The sequence below is a fragment of the Homarus americanus genome, unplaced genomic scaffold (assembly GCF_018991925.1).
Source record: "Homarus americanus isolate GMGI-L3 unplaced genomic scaffold, GMGI_Hamer_2.0 scaffold46197, whole genome shotgun sequence".
NCBI lineage: Eukaryota > Metazoa > Arthropoda > Malacostraca > Decapoda > Nephropidae > Homarus > Homarus americanus.
Window position 1 is genome coordinate 3,341,018 of NW_024723050.1, and position 22,342 is coordinate 3,363,359.

Here is a 22,342-nt window from a genome sequence, read left to right on the forward strand (position 1 = left end):
GTTATTGTGGTGTGTAAATATTGCTGCAGTGGAGTTTGTTTTGTTATCAAAAAAGGTTGTTGAATGAATAAGGTGATAAAATGTGATGATGATCTCACACAGTACCAGTATGTACTAACATGTTTGTGTGTGTAAGATCTCTATGATTCCTTTACTTTGGTTTCAACATCATCACCTTGGCTTGGTAGTCTTCAAACATGATGTCTTAATATGACTGAAAGAACTACCAGTAGACTACACATATGGGACTAAATTGCTTAATTATTTAATTTCTTGACATAACATTTTGGTGTAAAGTGGATTTCACTTTTTATACTTATGATATGGATGAAAATTACTAATATTTGTGAAATAACTTTTTTAACCCAAAATGTATTTAGATAACTGTCAACCAAAGAATACTATAATGGAAACCAGGAGTCTATCCTCCTTTTCAAAACACACTAGTATAGTATAAAAAAGACAGTGGCTATTCAGCCGTTCACCTCCCCTCAGTTGCCAGCATTCACCACAACCATGGAGCTGCTCAGTTAGAATTCTTTCCCCATCTAGTATTCAGTAGGATTGGACGGATTAATCGGTAGGCAATTTGCCAATTAATCGGGCCGATTAGTCGAAGTTTATCTTTGTAATTTCATATTTACTGGTATAAGGTATTAATGTCAGTAGTGATTTTGCCAGAACTCTGATGCCTCTCCAAAACTTTTATTTCTAGCAAGTTCCTATATAAATGCATATTCGTTACATCATTTATATTAGTTTCATGTGCCTCTTATTTTTACTCCGTTTCCCATATTATGGAACATATTAAAAATAAGGACAGACAGAAAACAATGAAAATATGAGAGCAAATTCTTTCATCTTGTTTTATTTTTTTCATAAACAACAAAAGCTCTTTTTACTTTAAAGCTCTTTACTGACGTATGTCTGGTTTGCCTGACTGAACAAAAATATTTTGTTACCCCATTAATATCAAACAGAACCAATCATGATTAATCAACTGAAGTAACAAAATTCAACTTTAAATTTAGTCTATAATATTCAACAAGTATTGCTGCAGCTCTAAATTTATAAAATTAAACAAAACTGCCTTTCATCGCAATCAAGAAATGTGAAATATTTCAATTTGTATGTTACAGCACATTGACATTTCAGTCTACATGGGCCTAAAAATTTCAGATTTTAGACTAAGGCTGATGATCATACAGTGTTGGTGTGTCATGTTTTCTTGCAAGTGTGTGTTCAGGCAAGCTCAGGATGTGTTTTTGTGCTACTTAAAACAAAAACAAATACAAAACCAACATACATGTTTTTTATTAGAATTAAAAATAAAAAGTGGTATTTAAAGTAAATACAAACTACAGGGTACAGGTAGTTCTGCCATAACGCGATAATTGTGTTCTTGTAAAATATCGTGTTATAGAAAATCTAATAAAATAACAGGGCTTATGGAGAAAATAGGTTAGGTGCAGATTATAATCAAAATTTAGTAGTTAGCCTAACACAAAGGATGCGTCTAAATAATGTTAATTCATATCTAATAATGAAATCATACAGTAATGTAACACTTTACTTGATGGGAGAAGGATTTGAGGTTGATAAATCGAGCTTTCTTCAGTTTATCTTTCTTTTCATCACGAATTCTATCACGAATTTTGTTGATATTCTTCTTTACTATATTACAGTTAATACAGTGTTGCTAGCGGATCTTAGACGGTTTTACCTATAATTGAATGCTATAACAAACCTACAACTAAATTATTGAATTTTTTTTTTATTTATTGTTTTTATAAAATATTAGTATTCTTTATTTGGGGTTTGAGTTATTTATCACTTTTTACAATTTTAAATTTTATATTATATTTTTCAGTGTTAGTGGTTGTATTTGGGGCCTGGCGGTTAATCCTATAACGAACAAGGTTCTAGAACCAATTGATTGTTATAGCATACATGTACCAAAATTGAGAATAGTAAGCAAAAATTGGTTTAGCAAATAGTTATTATCAAATATGTTCCTAATTCATAATCGTTAGAGCAAATTCGTTATCAAAACGCTTATAGCAGAACTCACTGTATAACTATATTTAGACACAGGTCCCAATCAGACTGTTACTGAGAAGTTGGGGAGAGAGTTGGTACATTTTATTCACTACCATTTCTGACATCTTGGATGACCACAAAAGAAGAAGAGATGGAATTTCTAACAAATTACAATCTGGATGTACAGGATGAGAAGTTACAGGTTAAGACTATGCAAAACTAGACTTTATAAAGGTGGGAAATCATTAAAACCATTTACTCCTATATAGGAGATAACAGGTGGGTAGCAAAACTTAAGTAAAAAAAAAAAAAGTGGTCTTTAACATTGTACCCTGTAGTACCAATAATTTCATGATGATTAATCAGATTTAAAATTCATAATATTCGACCAATTAATTAGTAATTGGCCAAATTACTTTACGGCCCAACCCTGGTACCTGTATTTGGTTACAGTATGTGTGTGTGTGTTTAGGACTTTATGGAATATGGTTAATTTATTAAGATTATTTTATTTTATTTATTTTTGTTATAAAAAACTTTCACCAAAATTCATACAATTTATTTTGTGTGGATTCTGGTTTGGCTCTTCAGCTGGTAGCAGCCACAACAACAATGATGCTGTTCAGTTTAATTCTTTCCCCAGTCCCTCTTCAGTTATGCATCTGTTACTGTGTACCCTTCTTCAAGATGAATGGGTAAAGACCATCACGCTCAAGGTAAAACAGTGGTTATAAAAGATTCCATAGAGGAATTGCGTTGGACATTAAACTTGGTGGAGGTAGCTCCCAGTAACTCTGATCCCACAACCTCACCTCAATACCTCCTGTTATATCATGAATGACTTATTGTATGTGGCTAAAATTATCTCTCTTAGGCCAGACAGGTAAAGATCTTGCAACTAGAATTAAACAACACAAATACAGTGTTAGGACAGGCCAGGAATCCAATGCTCTGTTTGTTCATTTGAGGGATAACAAGCATTGCATTGACTGGGATAATGCCTCCTCAATATTACCATGTAATTCAATCATCATAGAATCTAGTCTTATTAAACATACCAAGCATTCAACATGAATTTGAATAACGGCATGTACAAGCTGGACAATTTTGTAATTAAGAAAATTTGTGACCAGGTGAGAAGGCCGGGTCACCTGACCATCTGACCTGACCACCAACCGTTGTGTGCTATTTAAAGATTAGTAGGGTCATTACCTAATACCTGCCATTGTGACCTGGTCTCACCCTCTGTATATATACACCTTGATTTTGTATTTCTCTCTAGTCTGTATCACCCCTGAAGATGTGATTACACGGAGCTTAGGAACTTCTTTGTTTTCTTTCCTTATATATATATATATATATATATATATATATATATATATATATATATATATATATATATATATATATATATTCTCCTCGCTTTTTCATTTTAACGATTTCATATCGCGGTGCCTCGGCCTGAGAACCGAACTTACTTAGCGGTTCACCTACTCATATACTTGAGGCGGCTTGGCACGATCCGCCCAAAGTCGCCCAGTCATCAAAACACGAGTTCTTCACCGCCACCCACCACAGCTGGCCCAAGTCAGTGATAGTGATAATTATAGTGAGGATATGGACTTATATGGACTTTGAGGGGTTGACAAAGAGGCCCCTGCAAGCCTCTGTGGTGGATAGTGATACGATTGATACAAGTGATACAGGTGAGGGCCAATAATCTGCCCTCTGCCTCGAACCAACCCCCATCCCGTGTGCCCAGCCATCTTTTCTACTAATGTAAGTGTTAAAAACCTAATATTATTGATATTTCTCTTAATTATTAATTGTGTGTGCATACCATCATAAAGATAATATTTTTTACTACAACATAGTTGTGTGTTGCCAAAAAGTGAGTTTGGGGGTCGGGCCAGTCTCATTGGAATTAATCCCATATGTTCTGTTGTTCACTTAACGCTGTACCCTGTGGGTTCAATTGACCCAGCAGGTACTACTGTATATATATATATATATATATATATATATATATATATATATGACACCTTTTATTCATCTTCAGAGGCAACTGTTGCCTCTGAAGATGTCTTGAATAAACATTTGTGCTCTTGTTGTTTCCATTTTCCCGTGTGATTTTATCAAGATTTATCTTATCCACGTTTTCATTGTGGATTTACATGAAATATATATATATATATATATATATATATATATATATATATATATATATATATATATATATATATATATATATATATATATATATTATATATATGCTGATAACCACAAGGAAAGAAGAAAACACGAAGTTCCCGAGCGCTTTCGTGTAATTCACATCTTCAGGGGTGAGTACAGACTAAAGAGAAGAATATAAGAAATTTATAATAGAAAAAATAGTTCTATCGATCGAGTGAAGTGAATTTCCTTAATTCTTTGGTTGCTGTAATCTGCACAATTACCGGTGGCCCTAGGGTCAGCCATCCTCGTTACACAAGGGGCAACCATAATTGTAAAGACCTGGCCTTTGGGATATAAATCCCTTGCCAGCTTAATCAGGATCTTATAAAAGAGTCAAGAATCATGGGTTTCAAGGGGTAACAAACAACCGTTAGAGATTGACATCTCTTTACTATGAAAATTATCACGATAATTTAACTCTGACACCACTCAAATATTAAATAAACAGCACTGGAGTCACACAACAAAGTACAGATATTTCCTACGGCTGCAGATGCATCTTCCTCTTAACCAGCACGGTGAAATGTTCTGGTAACGCGGTGATCCGCTCTCAGGGGGAAGGTCCAGGGCAGCTTCCTCACTTGGCGCCGGCGTTGGTGGGCGATGTCTTGCCACACAGGAGAGACGCCAGGGCACGGACGGTAGATAGGGCGTGGAGGAAGTAACGATCACGTGGCAGCCGCGGCAGTAGCTGGAGTAGGTGACTGGAGTTGACAGCCGAATAGTGAAGGACTGGGGAATCAGCCCACGAGCCCCAGGAACCACAGATGAGTACACAACCAGTAGGAATAAAACAGCAGGGTGAAGTAATAGCTGTGGCGACGGCTGGATCGTGTGTGACATGCGCGGTAATCTTCCATAAGCTCTGAGATGCCTTGTGTTCACGTGAGGGGTAATTCCTTAGTAGGCTGACCTTGAGATTGTAGGGTTAACCCCGTTGCTAGGATACTGTCGCATTGGAATGCGGCTACGCAGTTGTAGGGGAGAGATCCACTACACTCTCTCCCCCAGTATTGTTATATGGAGGGGGGCTAAAGCACAAATGAGTGATTCCGACAAAAACGAAGGACAGATTTGAACTAATCACATTAAAATCCTTCAGAGATCCAATTTTTTTTTCAAATTCCATGGTTGCTGTAATCTGCATATTTACCGAGCCACCTAGGCGTGAATTTGTTTAAGGTGTAGAAGCTGTCATCAACACAACAACCACACCCTGAGTTAACGAGTTGCAAGACCCAGTGTCGGAATAATCTGAAAAGACCGGACAACTCGCCAACTGCACTGGCTAACCATTACCCCGGAACACGACCGGCAAATCGATTAATTTCCAGGTCCCCAATTACTGCTGGGTAATTTCACCCTGCCCTGGGATTGAACCAGGGTCCGCTTGACTGCAAGGTGAGCATGTTGACCATTACACCACAGGTCGACACACACACGCACACACACACACACTCTCTTCCACTACCTTAGGTCCCAACACACTCCAGGTTGTAGACTCCACTAAGCTCCTCGGCGTCAGCATAGACAACAAACTAAATTGGAAAACACTCAGTGAAGTTGTAAAATCCTCCAGTTTCCGACTCTTCCTCCCCCGCCGACTCAAGTCCCTTGGAGTTCCTGTGCCCGAGCTCCTCGGTGTTTACTCAACGTTCAAATTTCCCAAGCTCACCTATGCCTACCCTACCTCATCTGCAAATTTGGTGAGAAACCTCTGCACCATCCTCGACACCGGTTCCTACTGCCACCCGAGATCCCTCTTCCGAGAATTGCTGTTCGACACCACAACCGAATCTAGCCCATACGAGTACGTACTGATCGCTATAAGAAGAGCCCAGTCCCAACCATTGTAAATATTATCAATAACTTGTAATCAACCAGTGTATTCACTCCCAGTCAATCTTACCTTTTTGCACTATGACTATGTTGAAATGCCTTTAGTATATGACCTTCTCCCCACCTAGTCATTATATATCATTTTTAAATCACTTTGTTATTTGTATATTATTTATCAATTAAGAGACCCATTCCCCAATTATGCAACTGTATATTTTCAGCCTTCCGGCTGCCATGCTCTTTCAATAAACCGTTAATTATTATTATTAGTATTACACACACACTTTTTTACTTTTATCCTCTTTGCCACTAATCGGCTCGTTAGCCACTTGGGCGGTCAGTTACATCTTTGCTACGCACTGTTGTTGGCATGTACTGGCTCCTGAATGGACCCGAACCCGCTCCAGTGTTGGTCCAATCTGGTCTTGAAAGAGCTCACTCGGTGACGTCACAACACACTCTGGCAGGTTGTTCCAAGAGCTCACAATTCTCTGACTTATTCGGAGTGAGAATTTTGAACTCTTGGAACAACCTTCCAGAACACACAAACACACACTACTACTACTACTACTACAACTACTTTGCTGTCACTCGGAATCGAGTATGACGGTCATCCAGCTATGATACATGTGGGGTTTTGTGATGTTGTCTCGCACTCAGGATGGGTTGGAGAAAGGAAACTCACAATGCGCTCTCTGTATATATATATATATATATTTTTTTTTTTTTTTTTTTTTTTTTTATTATATATATATATATATTGTATTGGATGAACAGTGCAGCTTGGTGCTGGGAAGCTGCTGCGTGGTTAGGAGCTTGCTCGGAGGAGGTGTTGCGTGCTGCGTGACTGTAGGTAGAAGGGAGTTCACGGCGAGGTGAGGTCTTATATAGCGGAGGTAGGCGTAGCTGTAGCTGACCTCGCTTTGTTAGGCGACGCTAGTAGCCGACCTTAGACTACGAGGCATTGACTGGGTAACCCGAAAAGGGATCGGCTAGTTAGCGACAAACGGCAGTTGTAGTTGTAGGGGAAATTTCCACTACATACACACACACACATATACATACACACACACACACACATGCACACATACATACATACACACACAATCGCACACACATGCACATACACATACCTACTGTATATACGCATACACTTACACACTCAAAAAATTAACACACACACACACACACACAGTAGGAGAACCTTGAGCAGGTCGAGTAAATAGGAAAGACCTGGGAAGATGTTGCAATACTGGAAGGATGTGAGACGGGGTGAAAGAATGTGTGTGTGTTTTGTAGCATTATAAGAACTAGTTCCAAGGCAGGTTTTCTTATAGGTGAGCCAACAGCTCCATACGTTTTTAATTATTTTTTTATTTCTGACCGACTCATTCACTCACTGACTCATTCACCTACTGTGAGTCAACTGTCCATGTCGCTTTGTCACTGTCGGAGAATATAATACAAACAGGAAGTTCATTTACTCTACATATTTATCGATCTGTTTACGTGATTATACTTAATTATCACACGACGTATCATTGACCTAGAAAAATATGTTGTAACATTTCAGCCATACCCACTTCATGTTTGTTTACTTTCAAAAAAAAAGTGGAAATGGTAATATCACACCAAGTTCTCGTTACTTTCCTGTCAACAAAGTAAAATGAACGCGTGTCACAGTTAGTTAATTAACAGAGCAATATACCAGACAATCACCTAGGACAATGGTATCAGTGGTGATAAAACTGGTATCCCTTATGTCATAAAATCAGCCAACAAGTATGGTTTGCCGAAATTAGACGTTATGGGAGAATTTGAATATAATTGAGCAGATGAAGTTACAGACTATATTCTCCTTAAGTTCGGGTGCACTCTGAACTTGATTCGAAGAGTGCAACTTGCTGGCACACTTTACTCACGCTGGCTGCCACACTATGAATAATTTAGTACGCGCTGCCTATATGAATATTTACGCTATGAATTCAAAATTAGCTAAAACCGTTTACTTAGAAAGATTACTGTGAATGAGCATATGTTATGTTTATGTTGCAGGGATTGAAAATGAAACATCTATAGTGTAGAACATTATTTGTGAAGTCTCGTTAACCAACGATCCATTCATGCGCCAGCTATCCGCCAGATCATTCCTGATGTTTTTATTTTGTTGTCTAAGTACACCTTGTCACATAACAGTTCGAACAGTTCAACGAAATAAAGGACAGTTCACCTATGGCTTTGACGTTATATCTCATCCTTTGACATTCCCTTGTAATGAATTGACGTTGTAGCAAAATAGTTTGACAGGTGATTTACTCACAAAATTATTGACGAAGCTCTGAGGATATTGACAATGACAATAAAAGATTGGATAGGTTTACACATATATTGAACAATTAACATAAATTTTTAATGGCATATACAGCAGTGCATGTATAAACGATACATACAGAAACATAACAATTAATTAATTCAGCAGACGGGTCATTAGCAATGATGATTTCAGTCCCAGATGTCCTCTCGTGCAATATACCTCAAGTATGTCTGGGAGTGCTGGGGACTGCTGTCTTCAGGATCTGTTGGAGAAGTCTCTCGATACATCCTACAGGTGACCCCATGTCGACGTGCAGCACGTGCGTCGCAACGATCAGCTATGTTGTTCAGTTGTCGTTTCACAGTGACTTTCAGTACTGAGAAGCAATTCTTAATAGGATTTAGGAAAGGTAAATGTGGAAGAAACTTCTTGATGACACGATCCTCAAATTCCTGTTCAATTCCTGCATGACATGGTGCATTATCCATTAAAATTACAGCAGCCTCAGGACCTAGCACAGAATCCAGCGAGGTCATGAAGTTTTTTAATAATTCCTTGGTCACAGATGTAACATGAATTTCATAATAGAATAGGCCTGCCAGATGGGAGATAGCTGCTATCAATGTTACGTAACTGCCACGCTGTCCTGCAACGATCCTGTTGCCGCGTAGTCCCTGTGGAGCCCGGCCGTAGGTCCTACACGTATACAGGTTATAGCCGGTTTCATCTACGTACACATGATGTTGATGAATGCCATCCTCATACATGTACTGAGCTAGTGATACACGAGCGGGTTTCACGTCCTCTGAATTGCGGTTAGCCGGTGCATTGTGTACCTGTTTCAGGGTTATAAGCTCGCCATCCAAAGCTCTAGAAACAGTCATGGGTCATACATGTGGCTTGCTTGGAAATGTTTGCTGAAGTGCATGGTTTACTCAGGTGTGCAGCAACACCATTAGAACTAAACCATTGGTTTAGTTCTAATGGTGATCGTTGGTGTAGCCTCAACAAGCATCACCAAAAAGTCCTTCGCCTCGTCGTCCAGCACAGGTGGTCGTCCTCCTCCATGTCGGCCCCGTCTTTCTCCTGTCTCCACAAACTTGCAAATTGTTTCATAAGCTGTGGTTCTTGGAATTCGTAGCTCGGCAGCAGTGTCCAGAAAATCCTCTCCAGCTTCATATCGAGTAATTATTCTATCACGATCTTCGTCTGACTCTGACACCTGGCGATATCGTCTGCCAGGCATAGCAGGGTGCTTCAGTGTGCCAGACCTACTATGTATCTGTACTCCTCGAGTGGGTGTCTCGGGGCTGATACCGATCTACAGACAGCACACCAAGTCACCTCGTATTCACTGTTTCACTGAATCTCCGGTACATACGACTGTTTCGATTGATGTTTCATGGTTTCGGGTGGTCAACCCCTCTGTGTAAAATGACCGTCCCCTGTGTAAAATGACCGGCCCCTGTGTAAAATGACCGTCCCCTGTGTAAAATGCACCAAGAGGTATGATAGTTGTTATGTTGCTTATCAATTTATTATCTGCTTGTCAAAATCTTATGGTGGTATGTCATTCTCCAATTGTTGCATTCTCAAACTATATGCAGACTGTCGGATTATTGTTCACGTCTGTCAATTTCATAACTTTTGTCAATCATTTCTGTTAACATAAACGAACAGTTATTTTAGAACGTTATTCGATATGTGTTCTGTCATTCGGTTATGAAATATGTCACATAGGTATATAACAATGTTTCAACGTATATGTGAAAAGGCGCAGTATACCTGTTGTCAAAGTATACATTATACCTGTTGTCTAACGGTATACGTACATGTTCTCAAAGTATAAGGTATAACAGTTGTTCAAGTATACGATATACCTGTAGTCTAAGTACACGATTCACCCTGTTGTCTAAGTATGCGGTATATCTGTCTAAGTATACGGTATATCTGTTGCCTAAGTATACGGAATATCTGTTGTCTAAGTATACGGTATATCTATTGTCTAAGTATACGGTATACCATACCCGTTGTCTAAGTATACGGTATATCTGTTGTCTAAGTATACGGTATATCTGTTGTCTAAGTATACGGAATATCTGTTGTCTAAGTATACGGTAAATCTATTGTCTAAGTATAGGGTATACCATACCCGTTGTCTAAGTATACAGTATACCATACTCGTTGTCTAAGTATACGGTATACCATACCCGTTGTTCAAAGTATACGGTATATCTGTTGTCTAAGTATAGTATATCTGTTGTTTAAGTATACGGTATATCTATTGTCTAAGTATACGGTATAATACCGTTGTTAAATATACGGTATACCGTACCCGTTATCTAAGTATACGGTATACCATTCCCGTTGTATAAGTATACGGTATATTTATTGTCTAAGTATACGGTATACCATACCCGTTGTCTAAGTATACGGTATACCATACCCGTTGTCTAGGTATACGGTATACCATACCCGTTGTCTAAATATACGGTATACCATACCCGTTGTCTAAGTATACGGAATATCTGTTCTCTAAGTATACGGTATACCCTGTTGTCTAAGTATACAAATATCTGTTGTCTAAGTATATGGTATACAAATTCTTTATCTAAGTATACGGTATATCCGGGTCTAATTATACGGTATATCTGTTTAAGTATACGGTATATCTGTTGTCTAAGTATACGGTGTATCTGTTGTTTAAGTATACGGTATATCTATTGTCTAAGTATACGGTATACCATACCCGTTGTCTAAGTATACGGTATACCATACCCGTTATCTAAGTATACGGTATACCATACCCGTTGTCTAAGTATAAGGTATATCTGTTGTCTAAGTATACGGTATACCCTGTTGTCTAAGTATACAAATACCTGTTGTCTAAGTATATGGTATACAACAACCCGTTATCTAAGTATACGGAATATCTGTTGTCTAAGTATACGGTATACCCTGTTGTCTAAGTATACGGTATATCTATTGTCTAAGTATACGGTATATATATTGTCTAAGTATACGGTATACCATACCCGTTGTCTAAGTATAATGTATATATGTTGTCAATGTATACGGTATACCCTGCTGTCTATGTATACAAATATCTGTTTAAGTATACGGAATATCTGTTGTCTAAGTATACGGTATACCATACCCGTTGTCTACGTATACGGTATACCATACCTGTTGTCCAAGTATACGGTATACCATACCCGTTGTCTAAGTATACGGTATACCATACCCGTTGTCTAAGTATACGGTATACCATACCCGTTGTCTAAGTATACGGTATACCATACCCGTTTTCTAAATGGTATACCATACCCGTTGTCCAAGTATTCTGTATACCATACCCGTTGTCTAAGTATACGGTATACCATACCCGTTGTCTAAATACGGTATACCATACCCGTTGTCTAAATACGGTATACCATACCCGTTGTCGAAGTATACGGTATATCTGTTGTCTAAGTATACGGTATACCATACCTGTTATCTAAGTATACGGTATACCATACCCATTGTTTAAGTATACGGTATACCATACCCGTTGTCTAAGTATACGGTATATCTGTTGTCTAAGTACACGGTATATCTGTTGTCTAAGTACACGGTATATCTATTGTCTAAGTATACGGTATACCACACCCGTTGTCTAAGTATACGGTATATCTGTTGTCTAAGTATATGGTATACCATACCCGTTGTCTAAGTATATGGTATATCTGTTGTCTAAGTATATGGTATATCTGTTGTCTAAGTATATAGTATACCATACCTGGTGTCTTAGTATAAGGTATATCTGTTGTCAATGTATACGGTATACCCTGCTGTCTATGTATACAAATACCTGTTGTCTAAGTATACGGTATACCATACCTGTTGTCTAAGTATACGGTATACCATACCTGTTGTCTAAGTATACGGTATACCATACCTGTTGTCTAAGTATACGGTATATCTGTTAAGAACATAAGAACATAAGAATGGAGGAAACTGCAGCGGGCCTATAGCCCATACTGGGCAGTCCTGTTTACACTCAACCCCTATTGCTCATAGACATCCAACCTATGTTTGAGCTAATTAGCGTATTCGAGTTAATGATGATATTTGGTAACTTGTTCCATTCATCCACTACTTCTGTTTCAAACCAGTGTTTACCTATTTCACGCCTAAATCTATATTTGTCTAATTTAAAACCATTGTTACGAGTTCGCTCCTGGTTGGATAGTTTATACCTTTGTAATGTCCCCTTTGTTTAGCCCTGACTTCCACTTATACACCTCTATCAGATCGCCCCTCGCTGGTATACCATACCTGTTGTCTTAGTATAAGGTATATCTGTTATCAACGTATACGGTATACCCTGCTGTCAATGTATACGGTATACCCTGCTGTCTATGTATACAAATACCTGTTGTCTAAGTATACGGTATACAAATACCTGTTGTCTAAATATACGGTATATCTCTTGTCTAAGTACATGGTATACCATCCCTGTTGTCAAAGGTATGAGATATATCTGCTGTCTAAGTATAAGGTATATCGGTTGTCTAAATATACGGTATACCTGTTGTCAAAGTATACGGTATGGCCTGCTGTCTACTTATACGGTATACCTGTAGTGTTTGTACAACATACCATCAGAGGAAACATTTAGAGGCGGGTCTCTCAGGCACAACAAACACTACAACACTAGTAACTTGTTCCTACTCGTGTTTGTGATTGTTTATGTGAGTGTTTTTTGGTACATTAGCTTTTCCTTAATCACATCTCTATTTCTGTCCACACAGACACAAATTTCTTTGTACATGTATTTACTTGTTTCTTTATTTGATTTTGGCATTATTTCATACATGTTTCCTTGTTTATTTGCTAATTTAATACTTATTTGGTATCTACAAAATAACATCTAATTTTGAGATGCTGTTTTAGACAATGTTTATCTTGGCTGTCACAAGTTTTTTTTAAACTGTTTAACCAAATGTACAGTTGCCAGCAAAAGTTCTCCCACAGCCCTGTGTAGCAAGTTGTGGGAGGACTTTTGCTGGCAACTGTACACTCTGAAACCATGTTCTCTAGCCCACCTGGGTCGGTGCTGGAGGTTAGTACAGTGTCCTCTCTGGACGGGGGCCTGTAGTGGATTTCTCCCCTACAAACGCTGTTTGTCGCTGAGTAGCCGACCCCACCAATTCCCCAGTGTATGCCTCGTGGTCTAGGTCAACCAGCGCCGCCATACACCACGGAGCGGGGGTTAACTACTAAGCCACGCCAACCCCCGCTATTTAAGACCTGACCTCGTGGTGATCTGGCTCTTTCTACCTACACCAACCAGCCAGCAACACCTCCGCCTGCCTGGCGGTCCTCTCTCCCGCCGGCGAGCATGGCGACCCACAAGCTGGTCCTCCTCTGAGCACCCTCACCAACCAGCTCTCTCTACATCACGCTTGTAACCATGCTGCCTTCCCAGCACCAAGCTGCATTGTACATCCAATACAACATGTATACAGAGAGCACGGTGTGAGTTTCCTTTCTCCAACCCATCCTGAGTGTGAACCAAACAACCCGTACCCCACAGGCCCACTCTAACTATCACGAGGCAACACACGCACGAACACATACAGTCATAGTACGTCTGTATAGATGACATTATGTATAAATATTGTATATGGCATTTAATACTCTGCATTATCTCCATTATATATGAACACGAAGAAAAATTACCATAGGTTGTAGATACGAAAGTATGAATGGAAATAAACACTTCCAAACCACCCAGTGACTCCACACAACGTGTGTGTGTGTGTGCCAGACCACGATGCTTCCACCACACCCCATCATTCGCGTAACTACATGAAAAATCGTGTTTAATTTAACTACATATTTCAAAAACCTTAAATTACATGTGGATCAGTCACTCCTCATTTGACACACTTATACGTTAACCATCCCACCTGGGCACATGGAGGCCCACGGTAACTCTCACGAGGCAACATACGCACGAACACACAAGTTATGATATGAACCCTTCCAGGCTTCACTATCATTATCATGTTATGTTCATCGTGCTCTGTATCTTGGTAACTAGTCATAGTATCAATACATGACAGTGTTATTAGTATAATATTGTAACTTTTACCCTACAGTTATTGTTGTAAATCATGGACAGGAAGGATACATAAATTGTAATATCAAGTGTATGGTTCGCTCAAAGCCACCCCAAGTCAGACAACGCGTCACACAAAGTTACACCGTGTGTGTGTGTTCTGTAACATGACCTTCTTGCCCTGATCTTGTTTCAGGAATATCACCCTTTTGAAGCTCTGGAGAGATCTCGATGTTTCGATATTTTGAGTACAGCACTAGCTAATAATTCCCACCAGGAAACTTGTTTCGAGACTCCTCCAAAGCTTTGAAAAGTGCAGAATTCCATGTGTTAAAGGCGATATTGCTGAAAAAGACCAGGACAAGAAGGTCATCGTAAATGGCGTCGTACACCCCATTACCGTTCATGCAATTGGCCCTAATTAAGCTTCATTCTTAGTAGGTAAGATGTTTCATAAAGAGGTTTATCCCATTCGTCATTGTGAGCATCGTCCCAGAGCACATTGTTTCCATGGTTCATCCTTATTTCCCTTCTTCCGTGTAACTATATCCATATGGCTAAGTACTTGCTTTTCATTTCTTTATTTACCAAAATAATGTGGATCAGTTACTCGTTATTTAACACATACATGCACTTAGAGCATCAAGATTGTTTTGTAGGCATGACTATTGGTTAATTGAAACCCCAAAATGTTGTTTTACGTCACTTTACATAAATATGCTTACAAAATCTATGCATTAATATGCATAACTCTTGGGAATCTGTCCAGACATTAAATATATGTTATATACTACAATAATCACATAGATATGTTTACAATGTTTATGCATAATAAATGTGAAAAATATTTTTGGGGTTTCAATTAACCAATAGTCATGCCTAGAAAACAATCTTGATGCTCTAAGTGCATGTATGTTAGGTAAGGGTTATGTCAGGTTAACGTTACCTTAGGTTAATATTAGGCATGGGCATGTGCAGATGCAGTAATGTTCTAATTATAGCGTTTTAATAACAATGAATTGTTAGCTGGGATGCGGTTCACAAAAGTTTCTGCCGTTGTTGAAACCGTCAAACATCCGTAGGAGAGAAAAACCTTTAGAAACCAACACATCTGCATCATTTTAAATTGTCCATATATTTCCTACATTTCTTAAGTGAAAGTTGTAACGTTATTCTTAGAATCCTATGTGAGCTTAAGTTCAATTCAGTCATAATATTGTTCAGTGCCGAATTGTTTTTTTAACTCAGATTTACATGAAAATCTCGAAAAGTTAATATTTATTCAATTTCATGTGATATATTAGCTTAAATTATTACAGGAGTAAATTTGGGCTAGCGATAGTAAGCATCGACTTATAAATACAAAAGATGCGCGACGCGCCGCGCGCCAGTGACCAGTCAGTACCGTCAGTAGCTGGCTTGGTCTCGGTGCGTCAGGGTGTGCGTCTGAGTGTCCCGGATGTCTAGTCTCTAAATTATCACTGAACAAGTCGATTCGGCTCCTTATATACAAGGCCATTAATCCCTCTGTGGCGTTATAGCTCACAGTGAAGTATTATTATGTACGACAAGTGATAGAGGGAGAACATAGATCATATTTATGAGATTGGCGCGCAGTGAAGGAAGCGCAGGGCGTCGTCTGCATGTTTACATAGCGCAGTCCGGGGGCGTTCAGGCTTTTGTACTTGATTGGGTTTTATTTTTGTGATTTCTGATACTTGACCAGCGGTGGTGTGATCCATACCAATACGAAATGGGGAATATACACACAGTCGGACCCAACGAAGCGCTTGTCGTATCAGGTAAGTCTTGAGTTAATTATATTTTCACTCACGCTACTACAGAGTGCGTGTGCCCTAAAGTAACCCAATAACACGACGGAAGAATGTTTGTAGTAGTGTTGCATCTTTGTATTAATGTTCATAGTGTGTGTCTACTTCATGAATGATTATTCCGGGTAAGTGTATAACATTTCATAACAGCCACTGGTAATGTAGAGTTGTTATATTCCATTGGTCAATCTTCACAGCTAGGATTCACTTTATACCCTACAGTGTCAAGAATGTCACTGACGAATTATGTTTTATTTGTCTCAGAATTAGTCAGGAATAACAATCGTCATCTTGGGTAGTGTTGTTGGGCACGGCATAAAACACCAGACAATTCCTATAGCCTGTTTACGCCAGCAGGCCAGTGTTGTCCAGTTGTTCCAGATATATATCAGAATATATAAAGTGGTCATTATTACTGGCGTTTTTTGTGATGGACGAGGGCAGGAACACAAGAGGGTGTACCATGACAATGGGATTTCTGCTCAAGGTACTTTGCTTTATAGTGAGTTTTCTCTATATACTGTATATGGGACCATTCCTACGCACACGATCAATACTTATTTCGGAATTCATAGTGAATACCCCTCTTGCAGACTCGCTTCTCTACTGTGGTAAGGGTTTTAATCGTGTAATTAACCAAATGAGTTACGATAATTATTGCATTAACACGGAAGCTAATTCTTTCCGCTGAAGAATCTGAGGTGTCACACACACAAGGACGTACAGTATGTTAGGTCATTGACCTCCATGTTTTGGTGTGACCTTGACACCCGAGACATTTAAATTAGATATGGACATTATCATCATCAGCATTATTCTTCATCAGATAAGAGCATGGCAAGACACACGTGAGGGAATGATCACTTTACCTGCCTTGCTGACGATGATTATCCAGATTAAGTTGCCGGTTTGTTTAGGAGTGGGTGGTAATTATGGATGTATGATAGGAAGGTAATGGATTTTAGATCAAATAGGATTTACTGAATACCTACAAGTGAGACAACAGTCGTGCAAACACACCACTGGACATCCTCTGCTGTAACTTACAGGCGCGTATATTTCCTCTGGTTTTGAAAACTAATTCCTTATTTTCAAAGTTTGAGAATGTGACGCAAGAAGCTAACTTTAATTTGTTGTAAAATAAGTATCAAGTTGGTCACAGTCTCTTAACTAAATGAGAGAACTATTTTGGTTTGTAATTCACTGTGAAGGTAAGTTAATGAATAAGAACTTGTAGCTAAACTTGATTTGACCTGTATAATTGCTCACGATAAATTAGCCTTGATGACACCACCAGTTCGCCTCTTTAGACACCACATTTACAGGTGATTCAGTCATTAACACACTTAGTAACCCAAACGATTTACGCGTCGAAATTTGTGACAATGAACCCTGTGGATTGTGAGATGTGGTGGGGCATAATAGTCAGTCGTGGCTCGAAATTTGAAGCTTATCGTTTTTAAAAGGAGCAGCGTATTTGTATGTAAGGAAAGTGCTGCAAGTAACCTTATCCTAACCCAGCCAGCTAAGGTCAGGTTAAGTTACGTTTTGTTTCATCGATTTTAAAGTGGCCATTGACTTTACTCTGGGTCTGTGTCTGTTTTAAGAAGGGGATGGGGGGTGGTTTACCAGACTTGGGCGAGTCAACTTTGTCGGTGTAGCAGCAACAAAACCCCCTGGGATTTGGCTGTTTTTACCACGCAGATAATTTTCCCACCTCATTAAGGTCTTGTCATCTCATTAATTTTGTAGTTGTAAAATGTAATTAGCTGAGTCAAGAGGTACTTACAGCAACTTCTAATTGGTAATATCTTGTATAAACAGTAGCAGGGAAGTCCACTTTTTTAATCCTGTACAGTACACTTCGTTTTTCACCGTTTCATTTTTTCACGGGAAGTACAACTTTTTACAAATATGCAACTTGCTAAGTGTTTCGTTCTTGTTAAAATCAGATGTAGTTCAGTGTTGGTGTTTTGTCAGTTCTCGAAGGACATGTAGGCAATGGGGTACTATGAGGGGAGTAAAGGGAGTTACTTTTACACAGGGGGAGGGTACAGATCCTCTCGCTACAAATTAAAACAATACCAAAATAATAACAATCATATGTTCTAAACCAAGGATCAAAGTGGTGTCCCTAAAATAAAACACGACCTTATATAAACCAAGGATCAAAGTGGTGTCCCTAAAATAAAACACGACCTTATATAAACCAAGGATCAAAGTGGTGTCCCTAAAATAAAATACGACCTTATATAAACCAAGGATCAAAGTGGTGTCCCTAAAATAAAAACCTTAAAATAACCAAGGATCACGACCTTATAATCCATGCTCGAGACCACCCGGAATACCATGACGCTTTCTACGGAGTCACTTCTATGGTTCTGTAAATCTTATCACGAGTTCAACCAGAGTTTAGAAATTAATGATGACGAGGACAATACGCGTTCACTATCACCCAGGACCCATTCATTCCCGTCATTATTCATCGAGGTGACAGAAGGAACGTTTATACATTAGGTATGATTCTTATCTGTATATATTTACTGAAAGGTTTTAATTTTATTGTAGGTGTGGGTGGTGAATGAGTGTGTTACAGGTGTGTGTGTGTTGGTGGTGGATGAGTGTGTTACAGGTGTGTGTGGGTGGTGAATGAGTGTGTTACAGGTGTGTGTGTGTGTGGTGGTGAATGGGTGTGTTACAGGTGTGTGTGGGTGGTGGTGTGTTACAGGTGTGTGTGTGTGGGTGGTGAAGGGTGGTGAAGTGTGTTACAGGTGTGTGGGTGTGAATGAGGTGTGTTACAGGGTGTGTGTGGGTGGCGGGCCGGGTGTGACTGGGTGTGTGTGTGGGTGGTGAATGGGTGTGTTTACGGGTGTCTTATTAGTTGGTGGATGGTGTGTTACAGGTGTGTGTGTGGGTGGTGAATGGGTGTGTTACAGGTGTGTGTGTGGGTGGTGAATGGGTGTGTTACAGGGTGTGGGTGAGTGTGTGTTTCAGGTGTGCAATGGGTGAGGAGTGTGTTGGGTGTGTGTGGGTGATGGAGTGTGCTACAGGTGTGGGTGTGTTACAGGTGTGTGTGTGGGTGTTACAGGTGTGTGGGTGGTGAATGTGTGGGTGATGAGTGTGTTACAGTGTGTGTGAGTGTGTGTTGCAGGTGTGTGGGTGAGGAGTGTGTTACAGGTGTGTGTGGGTGATGAGTGTGTTACAGGTGTGTGTGGGTGATGAGTGTGTTACAGGGTGTGGGTGAGTGTGTGTTACAGGTGTGTGTGGGTGTGGTGTGTTACAGGTGCGTGGGTGAGTGTGTTACAGGTGTGTGGGTGAGGAGTGTGTTACAGGTGCGTGAGTGAGTGTGTTGTGTGGGTCAGGTGTTACAGGTGCAGGAGTGTGTGTGAGTGTGTTACAGGTGTGTGGGTGATGAGTGTGTTACAGGTGGTGTGTGGGTGAGAGTGTGTTACAGGTGTATGAGTGAGTGTGTTACAGGTGTGTTTCTGGGTAATTTAAGCTTTATTGAATCAGTATTAGTGTTTTTTGCCATAAGATATTAACACAAGGCTTTACTGTATTTTACGAGTATATAACGTGTGAAAGCAGTTAACCCAGGTGGAAATATGGCGCCGATGAGGTCGAGTCTGTTTTGATGTTAGCCTCATCCTTGACCTTATTTTCTCCATTCCTGAGGTCACTGTAATTTTATCTGCTCTGATTTAGGATGTAGTTTTGACCCCCGCTCCTATCCTCATATATACAGTACTGTTTTGTCACCGTGTTCAGTTTTAGATGCACTATGTAGTCTAACCCGGGGAAATGTAACTATTTATGTATTTATCCATATTTTAGACACTGTAGGAGCGGGGTGTGTGATTGTGGACCTATTTTGTAGAGAGGGTAATGGTGAGGAGAGCTTTAAGTATAGGAGGGAAGGAGGGAGGGTAGGTAAGGTAAGGTAGGTGATCCACAGGTGGGTGCTGGCAGGTGGGTAAAGGTGGTGTGCTCTCCCCCACCAACACAACACGTCTTTAACAACACACACACCTATTGATTACACCGGCTCTTCACTCTTGTTCTACTGTGCTATGTCCCTCACAATATATTACTCATGCTGGTTAGGTTAGGTTAGATTAGGTTAGGTTAGGTTAGATTAGGTTAGGTTAGGTTAGGTTAGGTTAGGCCTGGCCAGACATCTTACCCGGGGCCGTTTAATGCTGAGACGAACCGTTTATTACTGAACCACAGAGTGTATACATACCGTAGTTAGAATCACAAACTGTCATGCACACACGCCTAAACACATACATACATACATATGAGTGTGTATGTAACCCAACAAGCGAGAATATATACATACATGTAAGTGACTGCGTAAGTAATGAATGTCAGGGATGGTGAGGTGTTTTATAAAGGTGTGTGTTGTATTGTGGTGGTGAGAGGTACAAGAGGAGGTGGTGGTGATGGTGAGAGGTACAAGAGGAGGAGGAGGTGGTGGTGGTGAGAGGGGTACAAGAGGAGGAGGAAGTGGTGGTGAGAGGTACAAGAGGAGGTGGTGGTGGTGGTGAGAGGTACAAGAGGAGGAGGAAGTAGTGGTGAGAGGTACAAGAGGAGGTGGTGGTGGTGGTGAGAGGTACAAGAGGAGTAGGAGGTGGTGGTGAGAGGTACAAGAGGAGGAGGAGGGGTGGTGGTGAGGAGGTACAAGAGGAGGAGGAGGAGGAGGTGGTGGTGAGAGGTACAAGAGGAGGAGGAGGTGGTGGTGGGAGGTACAAGAGGAAGAGGGAGGTGGTGGGGAGAGGTACAAGAGGAGGAGGAGGAGGTGGTGGTGAGAGGTACAAGAGGAGGAGGAGGTGGTGGTGAGAGGTACAAGAGGAGTAGGAGGTGGTGGTGAGAGGTACAAGAGGAGGAGGAGGAGGTGGTGAGAAGTACAAGAGGAGGAAGAGGTGGTGGTGGAGAGGTACAAGAGGAGGAAGAGGTGGTGGTGAGAGGTACAAGAGGAGGAGGAGGGAGGAGGTGGTGAGAGGTACAAGAGGAGGAGGAGGAGGAGGTGGTGAGAGGTACAAGAGGAGGAGGAGGGAGGTGGTGAGAGGTACAAGAGGAGGAGGAGGAGGTGGTGAGAGGTACAAGAGGAGGAGGAGGAGGAGGTGAGAGGTACAAGAGGAGGAGGAGGAGGAGGTGGTGAGAGGTACAAGAGAGGAGGAGGAGGAGGTGAGAGGTACAAGAGGAGGAGGAGGAGGAGGTGGTGAGAGGTACAAGAGGAGGAGGAGGAGGTGGTGAGAGGTACAAGAGGAGGGAGGAGGGAGGTGGTGAGAGGTCAAGAGAGGAGGAGGAGGTGGGGAGTCAAGAGGAGGAGGAGGGAGGTGGTGGAGAGGTACAAGAGGAGGAGGAGGAGGTGGTGAGAAGTACAAGAGGAGGAGGAGGTGGTGGTGAGAGGTACAAGAGGAGGAGGAGGAGGAGGTGGTGAGAGGTACAAGAGGAGGAGGAGGTGGTGGTGAGAGGTACAAGAGGAGGAGGAGGAGGTGGTGAGAGGTACAAGAGGAAGGGGGAGGAAGACGTGGGTCACAATGCTGAGTCATCGTAGGTAAGTGTTGAGTATGAGGGCCCGGGGATACAGGGGCTGATGTATGTGTCTCACAGTGTAGCCAGTATGATACAGGGGATGGTGTATGTGTCTCACAGTGTAGCCAGTATGATACAGGGGCTGGCGTATGTGTTCCCGCCAGTGTAGCCAGTTTGATACAGGGCTGGTTTATATCTCACAGTTTAGCCAGTATGATACAGGGGCTGGTGTATGTGTCTCACAGTGTGTAGCCAGTATGATACAGGGGCTGGTATATGTGTCTCACAGTGTAGCCAGTATGATACAGGGCTGGTGTATGTGTCTCACAGTGTAGCCAGTATGATACAGGGCTGGTATGGCCCTCACAGTGTAGCCAGTATGATACAGGGCTGGTGTATGTATCTCACAGTGTAGCCAGTATGATACAGGGC